The sequence below is a fragment of the Lissotriton vulgaris genome, chromosome 7 (genome assembly GCF_964263255.1).
Source record: "Lissotriton vulgaris chromosome 7, aLisVul1.2, whole genome shotgun sequence".
Taxonomy (NCBI): Eukaryota; Metazoa; Chordata; class Amphibia; order Caudata; family Salamandridae; genus Lissotriton; species Lissotriton vulgaris.
Window position 1 is genome coordinate 1,739,997,806 of NC_141695.1, and position 25,722 is coordinate 1,740,023,527.

Here is a 25,722-nt window from a genome sequence, read left to right on the forward strand (position 1 = left end):
TTCGGGGTGTAGAAGGTGAGTTGTTCGTTGAGGTACTCTGGTCCGGTGTTGTGGAGAGCCCAGTGAGTGTGGGTGAGGAGCTTGAAGGTGATGCTCTTGTTGACTGGGAGCCAGTGCAGTTCTCTCAGGTGGGATGTGATGTGACTGTGGTGGGGATTGTAGATGATGAGGCGTGCAGAGGTATGTGTTGTAGTCAATTCTGGAGTTTGGCTGAGGTTCCTGCGTAGAGAGCTCGTGAAGAAGTTGACACCTGAGCGCAGCCAGAAGCAAGAGACTCCAAGGCTTAGTTGGTTGACCTTTTTGCAGCACAAGACAACAGCTGTATGTAGCCTGATTGGCGAGCTGTTAGCCTGGGTTGTCGTATTGTCACTTCTCACACCTGTGCAGCCTAAAGGACCAAGATTCAATGCTCAAAACCTGCACACAAGTCTAAGAACCAGAGAGGTATCGGAGTGTGGCTGGTCACCCAGAAGGCAAGTTACCCCTGGAAGAAGGAAACCGCTGTACCAGGCGACTGGACTTTTGCAGAGTTCGAGAGGACTTTGACTCCTGTGGACAGAATCTTCTCACCAAGCTTGTGGATCAAGGGAGAGCCCCAGGAAGACCCCTGTTGACCAAACAGCATATTCAGTGTCCTTAAGCATCTTTAGGGCGAAGACCACTCCAACAGAAGTCAATGGCAACTTCACTGAAACTTGTCTAGAACTGGAGGCTGCTTTTCTTGTATGGGTAATGTTTTTTTTGTGCTCTGCCGGTCCCCTTGACTGGCACCCTGCCAGAGTTTGTCGCCCCAAGTAACTAAGTTAGCACATTACAACTTATGGCTGTATGCCCACGTCTGGTGCTGCCTTACGAACCATGAAGATTTCATTGTAGGTACTAAAGCACCTGAAATGAAGACCATTTTCCTTCCGATTCTGTATATCGGCGAAGTTTTGTACTATGCTGGGAAATTTGGCCCATGGATATACCAAGCCTGAAGTCTTATTGGATGAAACGCGTTGTCTGGGCTGATTGACTATAACCAATAAAATGTAATCTAAACACACTACTCATGAAAGACTGAATGAAATTGAATGGATGTTATTTGCAACTTCTGTATGACAAAATATCATACTTTGAACTTTTATTGCTCAAATTGAGACCTACTAATTGTGAGAAGGTGGCCTGATATGCAGTGCTCACTATTCTAGTGAACACTATGTATCAGTCCAGCAACCCTTATTGATGATTGGTTGTAAGTCAACCTTATAGACCAGCTATCCTAGTAGCGTGGATACGAGCAGTCTAAGGCTAAAGACTCAAGAGGGCGTGTTAAGCCAGCTGTTATACCACATATACCCCTTGAACACCAAGTGAAAGGACACCACACAAGTGTTATGAAAATAAACAGTTATTTATTAAGAATCACAACAGCCCTGTACTCTTTATGAGGACAGGGTACTAAGCACAAACCAAAACTCGTACAAAAATACTTAAGTTAGCACAGTATATACAAATGCCCGAGGGGCACGGAAAACCATATACTAGAAAAGTGGAATGCGAAATTACTAGCAGGTAAGTACAGTACTAATAGGCTTTGGAATCGCTAGGACTTGACTATAGAATCGTTAGATTACTTATAGGAGACCCAGGGGACTCGGGTGCAGTGTGTGCACTCTCACGCGAGATGCGGGACAAAGTCTATGGTAGCTAGAATTTGCAAAGTTAGTGTTCTCGGGCGAACCTGACCTGGTAGGAAGAAAACGAAAGTAGATTCTGACCCTTGGATACTGAGGCTATGCTGGGGCACCGAAATGCCAAAGTTACCTAGCCCAGGGGCTGCAGCTGCATAGGACTCAAAGGACGTCGGGAATCCTCGTTGACGGACCAGGAGCCTGGAAGAAAGAAGTTGCTGGCAGGCGACCAGTGAAGAAAGTTCGGTGGATCCAAGCCTGGATCGATGGAAGATGACACCTGAAAGCAGAGGGGACCAAGTTCGAGACTACTAGCCAGTAGTCAGTGGGCACCAGGAGGGCACCGGTGTGGAACATGAGCCCATAATTCTATCGAAGCCCAGACTGCTGGCGCAAACCGCCTCTTGGTTCCCATGTTGAATAATTACCAAATAAAGAGACGGGCGCTGGAAGCAGGAATCGAGAACAGAGTTTAATTCTCATGAGGAGAGCCAGTCATTTCGGACACGAAACACAGTGTCTTTCGGGAGGTGCTCTAACAAGTGAGCTGAGACTCTTGCTTTTATACCTTGTAAAACACTTGATGGTACAATCAGGACAGTATGACGCAAAAGAAAGACATCCCTATAATCCTCGTGTCAATCCTACCCCACATATGTTCACAATGGGGACCCTTGACCTGCTGATAAGAGGGGAGGGCAATCACGCAGCTGAGTGTTCCGTAGGATGTGTACGCCTAATCATAGCCCAGGGGTGGGGTGGCCAGGATCAATAGTGGATCCTTTGAAGAGGAGTGACTTCATACAATAAGGGCAGCAAATGGTATCTTCTGGCTTAGGCGATGGCCTCGGACATGTGTGGTCAGCCGGGCTCGGGGGAAGGGGTCATCAAAGGAGTGGTATTCATGCCGCGTGGACAATCGAGCGCGGAGGGAAGGCTTGTCAACAGAGGGGCATTCATGGAAGGAAAGGAGGTGTTGGTCAGGCGCGGCCGTGACTCTCAAGGACAGGGCCTTGCAGAAGAAGAAGGTTTATGACTTGCCCATGTGAGGAGAAGGGAGGGGGGAGCCAGGGTGGACACGGGGACAGAGTCACATAGAGAGAGAGAGATCTTATGACCCGTACATGAGAGAGCGGGGGCTGTCAGGTGCAGCTGGGGAGGGCTATGTCAGCTAAGGCGAAGGATGCCTCTTCAAGAGGGAACGGGGGGGTTTTGTGCGGGTCAAGCAGGAGAGTTGCCTTTCACAGCAGGGTCGCGCAGAGGGAGAGGGTTTCATGGTCTATGCATGAGAGAGGGGGTGTAAGATACGCGCAGGAGGGAAGCCAGGGGATTTCAATGGGTAAAAGGCCATGGTGCCTAGAATGGCTGTACATATGCATAGGGGTATGGGCTCTTACTGGCAGAGTGATACGGTCAATGGTTTACGGTATTCATGGTGCTCACAGGGAGTGGAGTGGGAGAAGAAGGGGAATGAATGCTGTCTATGTACATCAATTTCTTCAACTTTCACAGTCGCCCCTTTTTACATAACAGCAGTCATTTTTGCAATTGATGGGTTTACAGGTAGACAGGCATCGTTGATGAATTAGCATTTTGTCGAGACTAGCATTTGGCGTACAAACATAGACAGTCGAGGTGATGGGCAGAATGCAGCACATAGGAAATTGCATTTTCGTTGTGTTCCTGACAATAAAACGCACTACATAGCATGAATCTTTCTAACTTAAAAATGTGACCAATGAACAGTTTCGACCAGGTAGTTTGAGAGCGGAATTCAGTTCAATACACAAGATTTCTTCGTCACAGTGTCTTTTTTATTCTTGAGCCATCACTGGTAGGCTCTAGTCCGTGTACTATCGTTGGCACTGTTGAGCACCGGCGGTGGAGCTATAGGTCCAGCTCAGTTCTATCCTTACGCGTTGCAGGGTGCGGTCAGTCCTCTGCTGTTAGACCACAGTCCTGTTCCCTAATTAATCCGTTTGGCGGCGCCTTATGCTCGGCACCTATATTTCTGTGGCAACACCCTATTCCCATATGAAGGCAGTTCTTCATTTTGGCAAAAAGTCACGTGGAAAAGAGGGTGAGCATGGTTCAAATAGTCGATAGGAGAGAGAGCGGAGTTGGGTCAGAGTTCCTGGGACGCACAAAAGGGACCAAGGGGGCAAAGGATAACAAGCTGGCAGGCCCATCAATCGGGCCCAAAGAAGGGGGACGGAGACTCCAGGCACACGTGGGTTAGCAGACGGAGGGCTTCAAGGCGGCCCGTCATTTTTCGTTTTCCACGTTGAAATTGCGGTCTCGTCCCGTATCTTGTTGCTCTGCAGCTCCACCTTTGGTCGAGGTCACACGTGTCCCAAGATCTGCAGTCAGGCCGTATGTCACATCTGACCCATCTCCTTCGGTGATCGTGAATCTTTAAATAGGTACAAGACAAGGTTTTAGAGAAATGGCAGAAGAAGATATCTACGCATGTGAATTCCTCCCTCAATTCTATGCATTTGGGAGATACGCTCATTGGTCACAGTCAGAGGTCCATTACCAAGCAGTGCATGTTTCAGCATTCCTACTGAGTTCATAGCAGGTTTATTCATCGTCCTATTTATAACTCTAGTGAGGACAAATGAGATTCCCATCAACTGTGCATTACATCATGTTCAACATTACAGAGCATTTCCCTTCAGGACTGGCTAACCTTTTCAAACAGGGCGGGGATGCCATCATCGAGAGTCAGGCAAAACAGGGTTTTCTCGGGGGTCAACAGCTACTCATGGTCATCATGTTTATATTCGGGACAGCAACTGGGGTCTATCAAAAATGGGGCGGGGATGCTTCGGGCGCTTGCGCTTGGGTGCAAAAGGGGGTGGGGCAGTTTGGGCATTGGAGTTCAATCTAGACGTTGGCGTTCGTCTCTGAAGAACAGACATAAGGTGCCATGGACATACAGTTCCCCTATAAATGGCCAGATTTGGGGGACTTTAGTCGTCTTACCTGTCCTTTCCTTCTCAGCCAATTCAAGTTCATTCATTTTGCAGAAAGGAGAGGCAGTTATATGGCGAGATGCAATCATTTTAGTTTCGGTCAATTTCGCTGAACACCTTCGCGTTCAATATGTATCAAATCAGACTGGTGCCGGTGGGGCACAATTTTACCAAAAAGAGGGAGAGAAAATAGGGAGACTCTCATAGAGAGTGAGAGTCGTCCGCAATCTAAACGAGCCATTCGGTACACGTATGACATGTAGAGAGAGAGAGAGAGAGAGAGAGAGAGAGATAAGGGGGTGGTGAGAGAGAGAGAGAGAGAGAGAGAGAGAGAGAGAGAGAGAGACGTGTACGAAAATAGGTCATTTAGTACGCTCACAACACAGAACAGCAAAGGTCAGGTAACACGCAGATACAGACAGAGGGAAGACATAAATCCGTACATTACATACACACACTCAGACAGGGAAGACGACACATGTATTACACATATATAAGACATCCACGACAAACAGAAAACGACAGGTGGCCAACAAAATTCATATTATATCCTACGTATCTTTACTATCCTATTTATCTACGTGCTTAGTTCTTTCTACCCTTCCCTCCTTTTCCTTCTCGCTTGTTACGTCTGCGGGCGTTCCCAATTACCAATACTCACACCTCGGTTGGTCGATCAGAAATTAACCTGGTCGTGTTAGTTACCCATGGTTGGATCTTAAACCATTTTCAGTTCCTTCCTTTGGTGGGAAGTTCTCCAGGCTGAGGCAACGGCAAGTATTTGATCGGGAGAACAGTCGGACAGCTTGGCTACATCTATAAGAGTGTGAGAAAAGGGGGCAGTGCATTTTGAACATCGGCAATATTTCTAACTTCCCAGACGGGTGGTGCCGTGGTAACCCTTACCCGTATATTTTTCGTTGTCCTTTCCCTACCTAGTCAAACGTCCAGTTACATTATTTAACGCGTCATTTCTAGTCAATTTTTCGTCATTCAGTACCCGTCCAATTTCTATGTCAGTCCCTCCTCCCAGTCGCTATGTTCTAGGAGGAACAGTCATGTTTAAGTCTACGTCTTTTAAAAACTTATCGTTATGAGGACTATGCACACATTCCCTCCTTCCCGTTTCGTCGGTGGTTCGACCATCGCTCTCCCACATTTCAGCCGACGTTCTGACGTGACCTGCAGAAGGGAGGAAAAAGAAGGGGGTGGGGGGCAGCATTCAAAGTACATCAGCATGCAGTAGTCCGAAAATGTTTTTACCTACCACATACTCGACCTATCTCCTCGTACTGCATTCCCTTGCCATCTCGGCGTTTAAGTCCAGAGGGACCAGCGGTCAGATAGATAATTGTCGACGATCTGCGTATCTACATGAGTTACTTGGCCGTAACCCTCTTTATCGGGTGCAAGGGTGACGGTCAGGTGGCATTTCCGTGGTGTCGTTTTAAGGGCGTCTAAAACACTTTTCCGGCTGCCCGTGACACATAATGTAGCTGCTAAATATCTGATCCTTTGGATCTACATCTTTCATCATACTTATTCTTCGCTCACAGTAGTAAGACATCCAAAACTCATTTATGCAACTGCTACAACCATGCTTTCTTTTTCAAAATACTTTTAATAAAAAAACGTTGAGGTACAAATACAGGCCCACAACTCAGTGGGCCGGCTACGAAGCAGATTGAAACTGTACATAAGAAGAACGGAGTTGGTGGCAGTTCGTTGCATAAAGTGCAGCAGTGCAATAAAATCATATCAAACTTCCCTACAGAGCGAGCATGATGCATGTCAAGAATTCAGTTTTAATTGATTCATAAATTCATTATCCAATACTCATTCTTTGTCTAAATTACACCAATTCATTTTCCATCTCATAATCAGTACCCACCCTAAGTCAGTTCATTGTCCAAGCACATACTCAATATCCTTCGTACATTATCCAAGAAAACTACATACATATCTCGGGGCAAAAAAAGCTGCGTGGTCAGGGTGCAATAAAGTTTATTCAAAAAGTCTCATTTTGTGTCGGCGCCATTTTGGGTGGGGTCAGGCGAGTTCCGGCACAGTCAGAATGTCTCCAATGACTCGTGGTTGGACCGGAGCCTTTCCGTTGGAAGTTCAAAGAGTTTTTGAATCATGTGGTTAACAGTTCTAACAATATGGACCATTAGTCAAAGAGTGGGGAGGGCGGCAACAATTTTCCTACCGGGTCATTCTGGTGTTCCTCCGGAACTGAACAAGTCTGTGCCGTGGCTGCATTTTAGCCATTTCCAATCCGAGGCTGGCGCCGGCAGGAGCTGCACCGATGTCGTGGTTCCCAGTAAAGGGGGCGGGGGCACCCATGAGGAGGGATCGGGGTGCCCCCCGGCTCTCATAGAATCTTCAAGGTGGAGGAGAGAAGGCATGGGGTGCGTGCCCGTCCTGGGCAGAAGACCGCTTTTTGATGTTGACCCTCTTTATGTAAGAGCATTGGGGTGTCGCTGGAAGCCTCCACCTGGAGGGAGGTGGGGGAGGCTCGTTCGCGTCACCTCCCCCTTCCAGCGACCCCGCACCGTTCCTCGGCTCCGTCGCTTCGATATTGGCCGTGCCAGCCATTTGAAGATGGGGGGGGGTGGTCGGCGGCTGAGGCAAGACAGCCCCCCCTTTTCTCTTGACATGTGGCGGGACTACCTGGAACTGTCCAGGCGTCGACATGTGGCGGGACTACTTGTCACTATGCAGGCGATGGCATGTGGCGGGACTACCTGGACTTGTCAAGCGTTGGGTGTAGTTGCGGCCATTATAGCTGAAAGAAATGCCGCCATCCTCGCTTTGGCTTCGGCCGTCGACGAAAGCCGGATCGGGTGAGAGAGAGGGGTGGTCGGTGGCCGAGGCAAGACAGCCCCCTCTCTCCCCGTGGCCTGCAGGGCGGCAGAAGAGAAGAGATGGAGAGGTCCTTGCCATTCTTTGGACCGCCTGCCCAACATCATCTCCTCCTGACCGTGGCCAGGCGAGCCCCTCGTGCCTCGAGGCCTCGCCTTCCGGATGGGCGTAACCGCGGACCTGTTGCATTTCGGGAGCTTCCGGAATGGGGGTAGGTACCTATTGAATTGTTTCTATTTCATGTGACCGTTATTTGGGCGTGGCGGGCAATGAGGCAGACATGTTGGGAGCAGGAATAGGCAGTGAAGCCTAGCTACCTCGTGGCTATTTTTGCTTTCAAACTTTTCACCATTTTACATTTCTTATTACGAACTATTTCTAATGTTTCTTATTTTTAGTGAAGTCAAAAGCTCATCAGGGGGTTACTGACTTAGCCTGATTTCTTTTTTTTTTTTTTTTTCTTTCTCTTCCTTAGCGTGTTTCGAGCTAAAGCTTTCTGTTAGTAGGGAACGGTGATCACTTCATATGTTTATGTGTCCTTTTCACTAGGGGGTACTTCTGGACGGACCAGACGAGTTCCCTCCAATAAATGGTCCGGGGTGGAACGAGATTATCGATCAAAAGGGGAACATATATTCCTTCATTAGGGTATCATCCTGGACAGACCGAGCGATGTACTTCCACTTACTAGGGTAGCCTCCTGGACGGACCAGATGGTCTACTACCACTAAATGGCCCATGAGTGCGGAGCATATGTCCTCCATAAGGGTAGTCTCCTGGGCGGACCATGCGAGCTACCCCCCAAATAACCAAACAGTGGGGAGTGGGTAGGACTGACGAATTCACAAAGGGGCATAACCTACCCTTTACTACCTGCAAAGACTAGATGGAATATTTCTACTCCACGTTGTTTGCAGGCAGAAAATACCTCAAACGAAACAATTCCTGGAACAACAATGTCCAGGCAACCAACCAATCAGTGGGGAGAAAAACAGGCATGACGGATTACAACGGGGACAAACGTCTGCATTACCTGCCCTTCGCTATCCAGAAAGGAAGACAGAATATTTCTACTCGTCTCAGTTTATAGACAGGGAAGATCTCAAAGAGCAACAATCGATTATTAATCGATTTCAAACAATCAGTGGGGAGAAAAGTAGGCATGACGGATTACAACGGGGACAAAAGTCTGCATTACCTACCCTTCTCTATCTGCAAAGAGGGACGACGTTCCTATTCGCCGCTGTTTGCAAACAGAGAATGTCTCGTTCTCAAAAGAGAACCAATATGTCAAGTAGCATTCAAAGCTAAATGAACCAATACCAACAATATCAGTATACAAATACCGATTTCAATACAAACAATCAATCAATCAGGTGGATAGAACCACCCTACCAATCAGGCGTAAAAACACCCTACTTAATCTTACCCGGACCGGACCATACGGACAGTTCTTCATCTTCCTCCTCCAGCGCCCGATCGTTCTCTTACTCCATGCAGCATTCCTGTGGGATTCCAGTCAGGACAATAGGTCTCTCAAGAGAGGTCCGTTCAGAATTGGTGAAGTTCTTTTGATCGGCAGCCGGGCTAGGGCCCTCTCAAGGCAGGTATACTCCGATCATTCTAGATGTTCACTTCTTCATCTGGATCTCTCTTACCGAACCTTATGTCACTGATGGGCCCCGCGTTGGGACGCCAATTGTGGAACATGAGCCCATAATTCTATCGAAGCCCAGGCTGCTGGCGCAAACCGCCTCTTGGTTCCCATGTTGAATAATTACCAAATAAAGAGACGGGCGCTGGAAGCAGGAATCGAGAACAGAGTTTAATTCTCATGAGGAGAGCCAGTCATTTCGGACACGAAACACAGTGTCTTTCGGGAGGTGCTCTAACAAGTGAGCTGAGACTCTTGCTTTTATACCTTGTAAAACACTTGATGGTACAATCAGGACAGTATGACGCAAAAGAAAGACATCCCTATAATCCTCGTGTCAATCCTACCCCACATATGTTCACAATGGGGACCCTTGACCTGCTGATAAGAGGGGAGGGCAATCACGCAGCTGAGTGTTCCGTAGGATGTGTACGCCTAATCATAGCCCAGGGGTGGGGTGGCCAGGATCAATAGTGGATCCTTTGAAGAGGAGTGACTTCATACAATAAGGGCAGCAAATGGTATCTCCTGGCTTAGGCGATGGCCTCGGACATGTGTGGTCAGCCGGGCTCGGGGGAAGGGGTCATCAAAGGAGTGGTATTCATGCCGCCTGGACAATCGAGCGCGGAGGGAAGGCTTGTCAACAGAGGGGCATTCATGGAAGGAAAGGAGGTGTTGGTCAGGCGCGGCCGTGACTCTCAAGGACAGGGCCTTGCAGAAGAAGAAGGTTTATGACTTGCCCATGTGAGGAGAAGGGAGGGGGGAGCCAGGGTGGACACGGGGACAGAGTCACATAGAGAGAGAGAGATCTTATGACCCGTACATGAGAGAGCGGGGGCTGTCAGGTGCAGCTGGGGAGGGCTATGTCAGCTAAGGCGAAGGATGCCTCTTCAAGAGGGAACGGGGGGGTTTTGTGCGGGTCAAGCAGGAGAGTTGCCTTTCACAGCAGGGTCGCGCAGAGGGAGAGGGTTTCATGGTCTATGCATGAGAGAGGGGGTGTAAGATACGCGCAGGAGGGAAGCCAGGGGATTTCAATGGGTAAAAGGCCATGGTGCCTAGAATGGCTGTACATATGCATAGGGGTATGGGCTCTTACTGGCAGAGTGATACGGTCAATGGTTTACGGTATTCATGGTGCTCACAGGGAGTGGAGTGGGAGAAGAAGGGGAATGAATGCTGTCTATGTACATCAATTTCTTCAACTTTCACACCGGATGGTAGCCACCTCGACTAGGCGAGTGGGTGACGCTGTGCTCGGAGATCTCACGGACCAGGAGGCGTTGTTGGCGACCAGGATGGAGGAGCGAGCTGTCCCACGAAGATAGAAGCTGTCGGCGTCGCTGGACCCAGGATTGGGCAACAAAGCCTTGGCAAATTCAAGCCCACGCGGTGGACCTAAAATGGCGTCTGGAGTGGACCAGGAGGGTCCGGGGTGCCTCTCTTAAAGAAGGAAGCAAGGGCCAGTCTGGAGCAACCAGACCAGCAGCAGTGATGTCGTCGGGCATCGTTCAGAAGGCCACAAGCCAGCCGGCTAGTAGCCAAACAACGCGGTGCACAGCAAACAGCAGAAGGGCCCCACGCAGATCGTGGAGATGCAGGGAGGCTGATCTTGGGTGCTGGAGCTCCGCAGAGTTGGGGCTTCTCGGACCCCAAAGCACTCACCAGTGGAGGACTCGGTGGGCTTGTTACAAAGAAGTCGTGCAGTCTTGGCGATCGTCGGTCCCTCGAGGTCTCGTCGCACTCACGGTTCTCAGCTTTGCTGTAGAGGTGAGTAGAGGTCAGAGGTGCCAGGGAAGCCGGGTCTCGTCGAGCTGGGTCGTCGGATTCGTGAAGAAGGACTTGCAGCAGACCGCAGTGTTCTTAGGATGGTGCCCGCGGATGCAGGGTGACTACTCCTTAGCCACAAGGGAGAATCTTGAAGAAGGAAATCTTGAAGTCCTTTCGCAGAAAGTCGTGTCTTGATTCCAAAGATGATCTAATTTTAACAGGGGGCCCGCTCCCATCTTTATACTAAAAAAGGGGGCTGACCCGGTGACTAGGTCTTGCCTATGGGTGGGACTAGGAGGGGGGTGGTTACACCCCTCTGCCATGCCGGACTTCCCCCAGGCCAGGGGCTGGTGTGCCCCTGGAACTGGTTCTGACCGGCCTATGCGTAGTGAGCACCGGGGTGCCACTCAGCAGTCACCTTCCTGAAAAGCCCTGCCTACCCAGGATACACAAAACCATGTCTGGGACTGTGCTAGCACCGCCTCGGACAGGAAACCCTTTGTCCAGGCCTCCCTCGCTGGAAGGACTCCCAGCAGCAGGAGGTCAGACTCGTGTCTGTGGTGGCAGCATCCATTTTGTGGAGCTGAGGCTTCAGTTAACTTTAACCGGGGTTCACAGTTACATACATGTCGTGTCCCTCTAGAAGGGTGGAATGCTAACCCCGTCGCCAGAATTGGCGAGGGGTTAGTATTCCAATTCGTATGACACCTTACTCGACATGTTTTGATAAAGCAATACCAAAGTTAGCATTTAACCGCGAGGATTATAATGCACTTAAGAGTATATGGTATGCGATATCATGGAACAGCTATTAGGACTTGGTTCCGCAAGCTGCAGACAGGCTCAGCTCATGCCAGAGCACCATCTCACACGATTCCAAGCACTCTGCCTTCAGGATTGTCAAGGCCTGCCATAGGAGTGACTGATAGGAATCTGTGTGTCCATTTTAGGGTTAGGTATAGGTATACTACACCTACAGCAAAGGGTGATTACACGCCTTTGCCCCAGCTGTCATGCAGCCAGTTGTGTCAAATTTAGGAGGCCAGCCAGGGGTGGCATAATACATGCTGCAGCCCCTGGCAGCCCTGGGTACACCTATGCCCTGAGTTACAGGGTCTGATAAGGTGGCCCAGTACCAATTGGTAAATGCACCTAGGGTACATGGAATCCATTTTAAAGAGAGAGCAGTAGGCCTGGGGTCCTGATTGGCAGGATCCCAGGTCGACTATGTCAAAAACCAGCTAAAACACAGGGCAAAAAGTTGGGGGCAACCATAGTCAGGAGGTACCTTCCTACACAACCCCCCCCAAACGAAAGGAGATAAGGCTATCCTTGTCCAGGTAAGCCTTTATTACCTAAGTGGCCATATAAGGAAGGACCAGCTCTGGCTTTGTTTCCCCCTGTGTCATGGTCCACTAGGCAACCCCTCACCCTAAGGGTATCTGAGGGTCTCCACCATAGGGAATCTCTGTCTCTGGTGTGTCTTGGGAAAGAAGAAGGCTGATGCTGGGATGGAGTACTGAAGTGAGGCTCCTCTACCTTTGGGCTCAACTTCCTCCAATCAGCACCCATCATGTGTGCCTTTCTTTCTTTAGCTGAGATGCACTGAGCTCTCAGGGCAGCCTCTGGCTACCTAAAGCTGGAGGCTGAGTCCCTCTGTTTGGCTTACTGGAGGGACAGGTCAGGTCTGGGGTTTTTAGGCCCCATGTTTGGCTGTGCCCAACAGTGTCCAGCTGGGGGAGTTCCCTAACTACTTTTAAGGGGGATCCCTCAGGAGTCTGACTTATTTTCACTTGGCTAGGTTTACCAGCATCAGTGATCCTAATCTGCTGATTAAGGGGTTCTTTTGGACAGGGGGCCCTTTGGGGTCCACCACTGGCCTCCCTGACCTCCACAGCCCTGGGCTGACTGAGGCAGGGTAGAGAGGTGCAGGTTACCTGCTCCAGACTGGGTCCCACCTGGGAAGGGTCCACTGCCATCAGGGGCTCTGCCAGGCTAGGCCTGACTACCTCTGGGGCAGTTCCTTCAACAGGGGTAGAGTCAGTTCCCTGAGGAGGCTGGCTCTCACCTAGTGTCTTGGAGGGGGAAGACTCTTCTTCCTCCTCAATGCTCTCTGTTTGAGTGGAGTGATCCATTGTTTCAGGCTTCACAACCTCACTATCTGTTTGAGTAGAGGCTGAGACCATTTCAACCTTGCCAACCTTTTCAGGAGGGCACTCAGTCTGTGTTTGGGCTGTGACTGTCACAGCCCTCCTATCCTGTTCTGGAAAGTCTGTCTGGGCCTGGGCAGTGGCTACCACTGCCCTTCCAACCTTTTCAGGGAGGAATGGTGCTTGGACTGGGGCTGTAGCTATTACTGTCCCACTAACCTGTCTGGATAGGCCTATCATTCTGGAATGAGTTTCTTGTTCCACCTCAGCCCAGGCTGAGAGTTCCAGGTCATTCCCCAGTAAGCAATCTACAGGTAGGTTATCTGTCACTGCCACTCTCATGGGCCCTGTGACATTACCCCAGCTGAGCTTGACTACTGCCATGGGATGCCTTCTCTTCATTCCATGAATGTCTGTCACCTGATAAGTAAAACCAGGGGTCAGTTGAGCAGAGGGGACCAGATGGTCACTCACCATGGTGAGGCTGGCCCCTGTGTCTCTGAATGCCTCAACTTTCTGACCATTCACTAAAACTTCTTGTCTATACTTTCCCAAAATGTGGGGTCCAGTAGTGAAGTTGGCAAACCCCATGCCAGTCTCACAGACAAGAGTGTGGTCAGGGAACCTGGCTAGGCCATAGTCCTCCTGCTGGCCCAAAGTAATGCCCACCACATTCTTGGGGGCACTCCCACCACCTGGGGGATTACCCCTAGTGGTAACAGGAGGTTTAGGAGTATTACCTGGGGGTATATTTCCCTTATTACCATTTTTAGGGCAACTGGCATCACTTTTGTAATGACCCACCTGTTTACAGGTATGGCAATAAGGTTTCTTCTGTTCTGAAGGAGTGTTCTGGGACCCACCACCCTTGTTGGAGTTTTGGGGCCCTTGGGAAGTCTTCTCTGTGGATTTATCCCCACCCTTCTCTTGAGGCTTGGTTGATTCCTTTTTCTGGTCACCACCCTGGTTTTTAGGCCTAACCCTGGTTCTGACCCATTTGTCTGCCCTCTTACCCAATTCCTGTGGAGAGGTCAGATCAGAGTCTACCAGGTGCTGGTGTAATAACTGGTTCTGACAATTATTTAAGATTTGCTCCCTCATAATTAGATTATACAATCCTTTAAAATCAGTAACCTTACTACCCAGTAGCCAGCCTTCAAAAGCCTTAGTGGCACAATCAACAAAGTCAGTCCAATCTTGAGACTGAGTTTTCTGGGTGTCTCTGAACAGCATCCTGTATTGTTCAGTGGTTAAACCAAACCCATCAACCAGTGTATTCTTCAAGATTTTGTAATTGTTAGCATCCTCCACCCTTGTGGTGAGGAGCTTATCTCTACCTTTACCATCAAAGGAGAGCCACAAGATAGCTGCCCACTGACTCTGGGGAACACCCTGCACAGTGCAGGCTCTCTCCAAAGCAGTAATCCATTTGTGGATGTCATCCCCTTCTTTAAAGGGGGGCACTATCTTATTCAGGTGCTTTGTATCAAAACTCCTTTCCCTATTGCTAGGTTTATTGCTGCCACCAGTGGGCTGTAGCCCACATAATTCTTGCTCTCTAGCAAGGGCAAGTCTCTCTTTGGCCAGGGCAAGTTCTTCCCTTTCAATCCTCAGTTTGATTGCCCTTTCTTCAGCTTCATACACTCTCCTCTTAGGGGAAGACATCCCTCTGTGAGAAGAGTTGAGAGAGCCATTGGTTCGAAAGGATCTGTTAGAGCCTCTTGATAGAGACCTAACTCGTCCATTCCCAATGTTAAGCTGACCTGAGAGTGGGCCCAGGAGTCCCCTGGTACCAAGCTCATGTCTGCTTAAGTTGGACCTGGTTAGTCTATTGACTTCTACCTGTCCCTTATCTGCCTCATCCCCTGACAACTGGTCCTCATCCTCAGCATCATCTGCTTCCTGGAGGGGATGGTCCTGGCTATCAAAGGGTCCCTGTAAGGAGGGCAAACTCCCCTCTGGATTAGAAGGGTCTGGGTTACCAGCCCTACTGGCATCATAAGCCTCTAAGAGACCAATCAGAAAGGAGGTGGTGGGGTTAGACCCCTGTTTTAGCTTCCTGAGGGTACACACTTGCCTCATCTCATGGAAGCTAAGAGCAGCATATTTTGAAGTAAGGACCTGTGGAGGGTCCACTGACACAAGGGGATACTCAGAGTTTCCTCCTTTGTCTGACATGCTGATTCTAGTGTGGTGTAAGTGATGCACCTACCTACACTATGTGTTTACCTACTGATCCCTTGCTAAGAGTTGCAGCCAAGGTGTGCTAAGCCTTGAGGAGCTGCAACAGCTGGTTCAGTAGAACTCAGAGTATTCTAAGCTTAGTTATATGTACTAACAGTACTTATGTGCTCTTTCAACAAGATATTCTTAGGATACGTGTGGTAAAACAACAGCAAGCTCAAATCCCAACCGCTGCTCACCAATGTGAGAAGGTGGCCTGATATGCAGTGCTCACTATTCTAGTGAACACTATGTATCAGTCCAGCAACCCTTATTGATGATTGGTTGTAAGTCAACCTTATAGACCAGCTATCCTAGTAGCGTGGATACGAGCAGTCTAAGGCTAAAGACTCGAGAGGGCGTGTTAAGCCAGCTGTTATACCACATATACCCCTTGAACACCAAGTGAAAGGACACCACACAAGTGTTATGAAAATAAACAGTTATTTATTAAGAATCACAACAGCCCTGTACTCTTTATGAGGACAGGGTACTAAGCACAAACCAAAACTCGTACAAAAATACTTAAGTTAGCACAGTATATACAAATGCCCGAGGGGCACGGAAAACCATATACTAGAAAAGTGGAATGCGAAATTACTAGCAGGTAAGTACAGTACTAATAGGCTTTGGAATCGCTAGGACTTGACTATAGAATCGTTTGATTACTTCTAGGAGACCCAGGGGACTCGGGTGCAGTGTGTGTACTCTCACGCGAGATGCGGGACAAAGTCTATGGTAGCTAGAATTTGCAAAGTTAGTGTTCTCGGGCGAACCCGACCTGGTAGGAAGAAAACGAAAGTAGATTCTGACCCTTGGATACTGAGGCTATGCTGGGGCACCGAAATGCCGAAGTTACCTAGCCCAGGGGCTGCAGCTGCATAGGACTCAAAGGACGTCGGGAATCCTCGTTGACGGACCAGGAGCCTGGAAGAAAGAAGTTGCTGGCAGGCGACCAGTGAAGAAAGTTTGGTGGATCCAAGCCTGGATCGATGGAAGATGACACCTGAAAGCAGAGGGGACCAAGTTCGAGACTACTAGCCAGTAGTCAGTGGGTCCAGCGACGCCCACAGCTTCTATCTATCAAGCAAGGGTCGCCCCTGGCATTCTGGGTAATGCAGTCTCTGGTAGTTTGATGATTTCGGCAACCTATCCAGCAAACCCCTAAAACTAGTCTGTAATCTCTACTGACGAAGGTTAACGAACCTGAAACACCGGTGTCTAGAGATCAGCACATTTGCGCCAACCTTGGCGAAACACTCGATAACACTACCACGAGGCAAACTACCAGAGACTGCATTACCCAGAATGCCAGGAGCGACCCTTGCTTGATAGGTCAGCGGTGTGCTCCCAGACCTGCTGTTTTCTTCAAATGGACTCCCGTGAGTCATGGAGCTGACGAGCTTGTGGTTGATGCCCTGCGCGCCAGTGAGCGGTACCAGACCTGAGATGATTTCGGCAACCTATCCAGCAAACCCCTAAAACTAGTCTGTAATCTCTACTGACGAAGGTTAATGAACCTGAAACACCGGTGTCTAGAGATCAGCACATTTGCGCCAACCTTGGCGAAACACTCGATAACACTACCACGAGGCAAACTACCAGAGACTGCATTACCCAGAATGCCAGGGGTCGACCCTTGCTTGATAGGTCAGCGGTGTGCTCCCAGACCTGCTGTTTTCTTCAAATGGACTCCCGTGAGTCATGGAGCTGACGAGCTCGTGGTTGATGCCCTGCGCGCCAGTGAGCGGTACCAGACCTGAGATGATTTCGGCAACCTATCCAGCAAACCCCTAAAACTAGTCTGTAATCTCTACTGACGAAGGTTAATGAACCTGAAACACCGGTGTCTAGAGATCAGCACATTTGCGCCAACCTTGGCGAAACACTCGATAACACTACCACGAGGCAAACTACCAGAGACTGCATTACCCAGAATGCCAGGGGCGACCCTTGCTTGATAGGTCAGCGGTGTGCTCCCAGACCTGCTGTTTTCTTCAAATGGACTCCCGTGAGTCATGGAGCTGACGAGCTCGTGGTTGATGCCCTGCGCGCCAGTGAGCGGTACCAGACCTGAGATGATTTCGGCAACCTATCCAGCAAACCCCTAAAACTAGTCTGTAATCTCTACTGACGAAGGTTAATGAACCTGAAACACCGGTGTCTAGAGATCAGCACATTTGCGCCAACCTTGGCGAAACACTCGATAACACTACCACGAGGCAAACTACCAGAGACTGCATTACCCAGAATGCCAGGGGCGACCCTTGCTTGATAGGTCAGCGGTGTGCTCCCAGACCTGCTGTTTTCTTCAAATGGACTCCCGTGAGTCATGGAGCTGACGAGCTCGTGGTTGATGCCCTGCGCGCCAGTGAGCGGTACCAGACCTGAGATGATTTCGGCAACCTATCCAGCAAACCCCTAAAACTAGTCTGTAATCTCTACTGACGAAGGTTAATGAACCTGAAACACCGGTGTCTAGAGATCAGCACATTTGCGCCAACCTTGGCGAAACACTCGATAACACTACCACGAGGCAAACTACCAGAGACTGCATTACCCAGAATGCCAGGGGCGACCCTTGCTTGATAGGTCAGCGGTGTGCTCCCAGACCTGCTGTTTTCTTCAAATGGACTCCCGTGAGTCATGGAGCTGACGAGCTCGTGGTTGATGCCCTGCGCGCCAGTGAGCGGTACCAGACCTGAGATGATTTCGGCAACCTATCCAGCAAACCCCTAAAACTAGTCTGTAATCTCTACTGACGAAGGTTAATGAACCTGAAACACCGGTGTCTAGAGATCAGCACATTTGCGCCAACCTTGGCGAAACACTCGATAACACTACCACGAGGCAAACTACCAGAGACTGCATTACCCAGAATGCCAGGGGCGACCCTTGCTTGATAGGTCAGCGGTGTGCTCCCAGACCTGCTGTTTTCTTCAAATGGACTCCCATGAGTCATGGAGCTGACGAGCTCGTGGTTGATGCCCTGCGCGCCAGTGAGCGGTACCAGACCTGAGATGATTTCGGCAACCTATCCAGCAAACCCCTAAAACTAGTCTGTAATCTCTACTGACGAAGGTTAATGAACCTGAAACACCGGTGTCTAGAGATCAGCACATTTGCGCCAACCTTGGCGAAACACTCGATAACACTACCACGAGGCAAACTACCAGAGACTGCATTACCCAGAATGCCAGGGGCGACCCTTGCTTGATAGGTCAGCGGTGTGCTCCCAGACCTGCTGTTTTCTTCAAATGGACTCCCGTGAGTCATGGAGCTGACGAGCTCGTGGTTGATGCCCTGCGCGCCAGTGAGCGGTACCAGACCTGAGATGATTTCGGCAACCTATCCAGCAAACCCCTAAAACTAGTCTGTAATCTCTACTGACGAAGGTTAATGAACCTGAAACACCGGTGTCTAGAGATCAGCACATTTGCGCCAACCTTGGCGAAAAACTCGATAACACTACCACGAGGCAAACTACCAGAGACTGCATTACCCAGAATGCCAGGGGCGACCCTTGCTTGATAGGTCAGCGGTGTGCTCCCAGACCTGCTGTTTTCTTCAAATGGACTCCCGTGAGTCATGGAGCTGACGAGCTCGTGGTTGATGCCCTGCGCGCCAGTGAGCGGTACCAGACCTGAGATGATTTCGGCAACCTATCCAGCAAACCCCTAAAACTAGTCTGTAATCTCTACTGACGAAGGTTAATGAACCTGAAACACCGGTGTCTAGAGATCAGCACATTTGCGCCAACCTTGGCGAAACACTCGATAACACTACCACGAGGCAAACTACCAGAGACTGCATTACCCAGAATGCCAGGGGCGACCCTTGCTTGATAGGTCAGCGGTGTGCTCCCAGACCTGCTGTTTTCTTCAAATGGACTCCCGTGAGTCATGGAGCTGACGAGCTCGTGGTTGATGCCCTGCGCGCCAGTGAGCGGTACCAGACCTGAGATGATTTCGGCAACCTATCCAGCAAACCCCTAAAACTAGTCTGTAATCTCTACTGACGAAGGTTAATGAACCTGAAACACCGGTGTCTAGAGATCAGCACATTTGCGCCAACCTTGGCGAAACACTCGATAACACTACCACGAGGCAAACTACCAGAGACTGCATTACCCAGAATGCCAGGGGCGACCCTTGCTTGATAGGTCAGCGGTGTGCTCCCAGACCTGCTGTTTTCTTCAAATGGACTCCCGTGAGTCATGGAGCTGACGAGCTCGTGGTTGATGCCCTGCGCGCCAGTGAGCGGTACCAGACCTGAGATGATTTCGGCAACCTATCCAGCAAACCCCTAAAACTAGTCTGTAATCTCTACTGACGAAGGTTAATGAACCTGAAACACCGGTGTCTAGAGATCAGCACATTTGCGCCAACCTTGGCGAAACACTCGATAACACTACCACGAGGCAAACTACCAGAGACTGCATTACCCAGAATGCCAGGGGCGACCCTTGCTTGATAGGTCAGCGGTGTGCTCCCAGACCTGCTGTTTTCTTCAAATGGACTCCCGTGAGTCATGGAGCTGACGAGCTCGTGGTTGATGCCCTGCGCGCCAGTGAGCGGTACCAGACCTGAGATGATTTCGGCAACCTATCCAGCAAACCCCTAAAACTAGTCTGTAATCTCTACTGACGAAGGTTAATGAACCTGAAACACCGGTGTCTAGAGATCAGCACATTTGCGCCAACCTTGGCGAAACACTCGATAACACTACCACGAGGCAAACTACCAGAGACTGCATTACCCAGAATGCCAGGGGCGACCCTTGCTTGATAGGTCAGCGGTGTGCTCCCAGACCTGCTGTTTTCTTCAAATGGACTCCCGTGAGTCATGGAGCTGACGAGCTCGTGGTTGATGCCCTGCGCGCCAGTGAGCGGTACCAGACCTGAGATGATTTCGGCAACCTATCCAGCAAACCCCTAAAACTAGTCTGTAATCTCTACTGACGAAGGTTAATGAACCTGAAACACCGGTGTCTAGAGATCAGCACATTTGCGCCAACCTTGGCGAAACACTCGATAACACTACCACGAGGCAAACTACCAGAGACTGCATTACCCAGAATGCCAGGGGCGACCCTTGCTTGATAGGTCAGCGGTGTGCTCCCAGACCTGCTGTTTTCTTCACACGATTCCAAGCACTCTGCCTTCAGGATTGTCAAGGCCTGCCATAGGAGTGACTGATAGGAATCTGTGTGTCCATTTTAGGGTTAGGTATAGGTATACTACACCTACAGCAAAGGGTGATTACACGCCTTTGCCCCAGCTGTCATGCAGCCAGTTGTGTCAAATTTAGGAGGCCAGCCAGGGGTGGCATAATACATGCTGCAGCCCCTGGCAGCCCTGGGTACACCTATGCCCTGAGTTACAGGGTCTGATAAGGTGGCCCAGTACCAATTGGTAAATGCACCTAGGGTACATGGAATCCATTTTAAAGAGAGAGCAGTAGGCCTGGGGTCCTGATTGGCAGGATCCCAGGTCGACTATGTCAAAAACCAGCTAAAACACAGGGCAAAAAGTTGGGGGCAACCATAGTCAGGAGGTACCTTCCTACACTAATTATGAATATTTGAGCTCCTTTTTCAGTTGTTGTATAAACATTTTGATGGAGCAGTGGGGTCATTAAAAGTTGTGTTGCAGTTTTTTTTTGGGGAAAACCTTTATTGACATTTCAACCAAATACAAGTATGGGCCTACAACCCCCGGGACCGGCCGCTAAGCAGATAGATAAACAGAGAGCAATTTTAATCACATGCAGCGCCTCAGGCAGCAGAATCTCCATGCTAGCATACTTTCGGTCACTGAACAGCCCAATTAGGAAAACAGGATATAAAAGGTTTTCATTTTATAGTATAAGATGGAAGGACCAGGTGCCAAACAATTTCCCAGCAGCAAAAAATGGCAGGCAGAATAGTAAACGTGGCAACAGTAAACAGTAATCAATCGAATCAATGGTGCTGAAACAGGAGGCCAGGATGTGAAGGGACATTACGGTCAATTCGCGCCTTCAGTCACCTGCCCTAAGACCCAGAGAACACCACGAAAATTGAGGCACAGATGAAAAAGCAGTAATTGATACCAAAGGAAACCCACTGCACTGACCCAGAAAAAGAAAAAGACAAAGAGAGATAACAGAAGAGAAAAAAGGCCATAGAAACAAAATAAAAGCAAAAAAAATCCCCTCCCCCAACCCCCCACCCTGCACCCCTGCAGATGACTACGGCCCCCCCCCCTGCAGTGTGCCTGTCGCCCAAGAACCAAACCCGAAATATAGAAGAAACAGAGAAAAAGGAGAAAGGAAACCCCACCCAACGGGGAAACGGAGGAGGGCGATAGTCCATGCGCTCCCGGTCTCTTCCCCCCCGCCCTAACAAAGGGGGCCCCCCTAAGCCAACACGAATAAAGTTGTCCACCATACAAAAATACCCCGGGGGGAACCACAAACCCCCCGCCCTGGAATCCGTCTGTTAATGTAGCAGTCCCGTTACCAATAGATCCATCGCAAACAATTCAACCTGCAATCTCAGCCTTGGCCCCGTCTAACAAAGTTGCCGAGTCCCTCGGATAGGAGAAGCCCCATCCCGGGAAAGTCAAGATTCACACAGAAGCAGCCGAAGCTTGAGTCAGCAAATGGGAGAGGAATAGCAGGTCCCATCGCACACGGCTTGCACCAATGATGTCCCTCCCCGTCTCCGAAGCCAAGCATCGTTCCAACCGCCATGTTGGGAGACCGATTGGGGAGGGGGTGCGACTCGCTCCGATACAGATCAAAGTGTGGGCCAACAGTGGCCAGGATGGGTTTGACCAGTAGCGCCCCCACCCCTTTTCCCCCAGTGCCTTGAGACCCCCACGGGTAAGTAGTGCGCTCTGCAAATTCTGTGATTGATTCACCCATTTAGATGATGGTGATCAGTGGGTTGTTATCGGAGGAGGAGCCATTTTTTCTCCTGGACCTCGAGTGGTGCAGTGGTCTTGAGTGAAACAAAAAAAACCTCCTGCCAAAATACACAAACCAGGGCGCCATGCGGCCTCCAAGGATCGTGGTCCACAACCTACAACCTTCACCCTCCCTGCCCTCTCCCGAAAACCATGGATGATCCCTGCCCCGTAGGCCTCCAGTATGTGTATCCATCATTTTGATTGTACATCAGAAATGAGCCACGTGTTGGACTTATGAGCTCATATCTTATAGCAATGGATACATGTACCATTGTCTTACCTGCCAACAGCACAGTAGGGCACTGCCATTATAGTTCTTGTTCTGTACTAACAAAACCCCAATAAAGAAATTAACACAAAACACAATAAACATACTGACAGTCTCTTAGGGCTCATGTAAAGAAGATGGTCTGTTAGAGGGGTGGATTTTGGGTGTCCCTTGAATGTATGGATGTAGGAGCTCTTTGGGTTTCAGGTCAGTTAAACAATAGGAACCTCAGTGGCCTCACTGAAGGCAACGGAAACAGAACAAGCATTTCCAATGCTATAGGTCTTGCATTGGCAAGAGTTTAAGCTATTGGCATTGTAAATGAAAATGCCTTTTATCAATCTGTTTTTGATAATTAACACACACATAAAAGGCATTGTCATCTACATCGCCAATCACTCAAAAAACTCTTGTAAATGCGAGATCTATTTTATTGGAAAGAAGCGGCCGTCATTTCCCCCGGGCTGCTTGGGAACTGAAAGCGGGCATGGTGCAGAAAAGCATATGCCTGCAGAAGGAGAAACTCATTAAAGAAAATAGTGCTTACAGACTACTGTATAACAACCAAGTAAAAGGGACAGTCCTCATCTGAGGTTACAATTAAGAATTAATCGGAAGCCAGCATTTACAAAGGACAATGGCACAAGCCAATGAAAAATATGGGTGGAGCTTCAAGTCCATACTCTAATACAGCATGCCTCGCAGCGCATGCGCTGCCCAGGCTCAACCTAAAAAAACAGGCACATGGTAGGCTACCATGGCTCTCCAGAGCAATATAAACGATTATATACACATCCATCCATTCACCCACCCACCTCCCTCCCTCCCTCCAAAGGCTTATCATCAAAATGATGGCAAAGCACCCACACACTCCTGAGCTGCTGTGCACGACAATTTTTACTTGGCACAAAACCTGACGCGTTTCCGCCCTGTCTGTGATCATAGGATAGTGTGTGAACAGACATCTATGAATTGAAAACACATGGTAAACATAAACATGTTTAAGCTGAGCACCTTGTTCTTGCTGATTTACAGTACAGGGGCAGTTGCACACACACCGCTTGTGGGACACCGGAGAGTGGTCGGAGCGAACTGTGCCATTGAAATCTACACTGGTTGGCTAGCAGGTCAGGGCTGATGATGCAGGGGAGAGACATTAAGAGGAAGCAGGCACTTGATCTCTTCCCTGAGACAGTAGTGGATTTGAGCAATGGGCCAGGGGCACACAATTGACATTGAAGCAGAAATATGACAAAGTAGAGACTCTATCTAAGAAAGAGCATAACAATAGTTAGAGCTGGTCCCTTCAAAAATATATTGACTGTGGATTGCACTTTTCCTTTGTTCCAACCTATGTAGACCCTGAATTACTGAAGGGAGTTGGCTGCAAACTCAGAGGTTGCTCCATAGATATCCTGAAACGCCTTGTGAAATATGACTGGCGTCAGAGAAACATTACTACATCACTGACAGAAGAGCCGAAGAACAGTGACAATGAAGAAACTTATGATGAATACTATGGCACAATGAATAAGAGACTGGAAAAGCAGATGAAATCCAAGAAACAGGAAATTTAAGAGGGATTACAGACGTTATCGGATGGGGTGGATTCTTTTAGCAAAAATACGATGGATTACTATTGAACGAGAGACATAAAGCCAAAGGATTCAGAAAAATAACATGGTGGATCAAAGCTCTGTTATGTACAAGGAGAGCGACACTTCTGAAAGCAGTGACAAGTGTGAGCGATGGTAACACATCTAAAAGTACAATATTATATTTTTAGATGGATTCTGCCTGCTCAGGGGACAACGAATGACCAAGAGGTTGAGGAGGAAAAGGAATGGTTGAGGCAGATGAGGTGAATGAAGAAAATCGCATCAGCAAGACCGCCGTGAGATTGGGGACAAAGGACCAAAACAAGCAAGAGAATGGATATGGTGAACACAAATGGTGGTGAACTCAACACAATAAGCACCGAGAAATGATGAACTGGGTTTGTTATCAAACGATCTTTCCTTGGTCCTACTGAGGATTAAAACTAGGCACGTTATAGAACTGATTTATTTAAATTTGTGTGCAAGTTAAAGTAAAAAAATACTATTGTTTAAAAGAGAAAGACGCTAGTAGGATAAAACCCTAGACCTGAATAAACTAATTTGAGTATAAGTGACGTGGACACTTTACTGATCCTGACAGAGTTAGATAGTACTGTAGAAAATCAAATTAGTGGGACCACTACATAAATCGTGACAATTTGGCAATCCTAGTTGATATGAGCTGTCCTAGTGGACTTAATCTAAAGTCCACGTATCTGCCCGGTATACCTTATAATCCACTTGATGCCTTTCATGACATGGTCACTAATGAGCTTAAAAAGGTGAGGATGCAGGGAAGAAAAATATATCGAATTTGACATTGAGACAATTAAAAGCCATGCAAACCCTTGTGAATGATAAAGAAATATTCATTAAGCCTTCAGATAAAGGGGGTAAGAGTAATTGTTCCTGAAGGTATGTACCCAACAGATTAGTGATGATGCATACTATATAGAGGTCGAAAAGAGTGAGGTCATTAATACTAATCACAAATACGACGAGTTATTGCCTGACTGTCGGCGGGCGAAGCATTTTAGTTTCTTAAATGTGAGCATCCCAAGATTCTCATTCAATACTTGGTACCCAAATTGCACAAAAACCGGCCTTCTTCAAAATAGTTCTCGCTCTGTACATTTGTTCTATCTTTCATTGTAACAGAATCGCCATTGCATTTCAAGAACACTCATGATTTTCGCCTAGAAGAGGGCATCAGATGGGAAGATGGTTTCTTGTTGAACACTCTTAACCCCTTCCATGCTGATGACGAACCCCAGCCGTCATGCACTACGGTGCTCGTGTGCTGATGACGGCTGGGGTTCGTCACGGCCCGCCCCTGTTCGTGTTGTTTACAGCACACCAGAGGAATCGCGGCCGCATGGAAGGGGTTAATGTAAGCAATGTATATACAAGCATCAAACATGACCAAGGAATGGTAACCTGCAGGCACTTTTTACAATTAATATCTCTGTCTTATCTCCTCCAAAATGATTGTTGTTGAATAGGTTATCCTTCTGCTTGTCCAGTAACAGGAGAAGGGCACCCCCTGGAGGTGAACAGGTGGATTTGCACGAGAAGTGCATTGACCAATGTT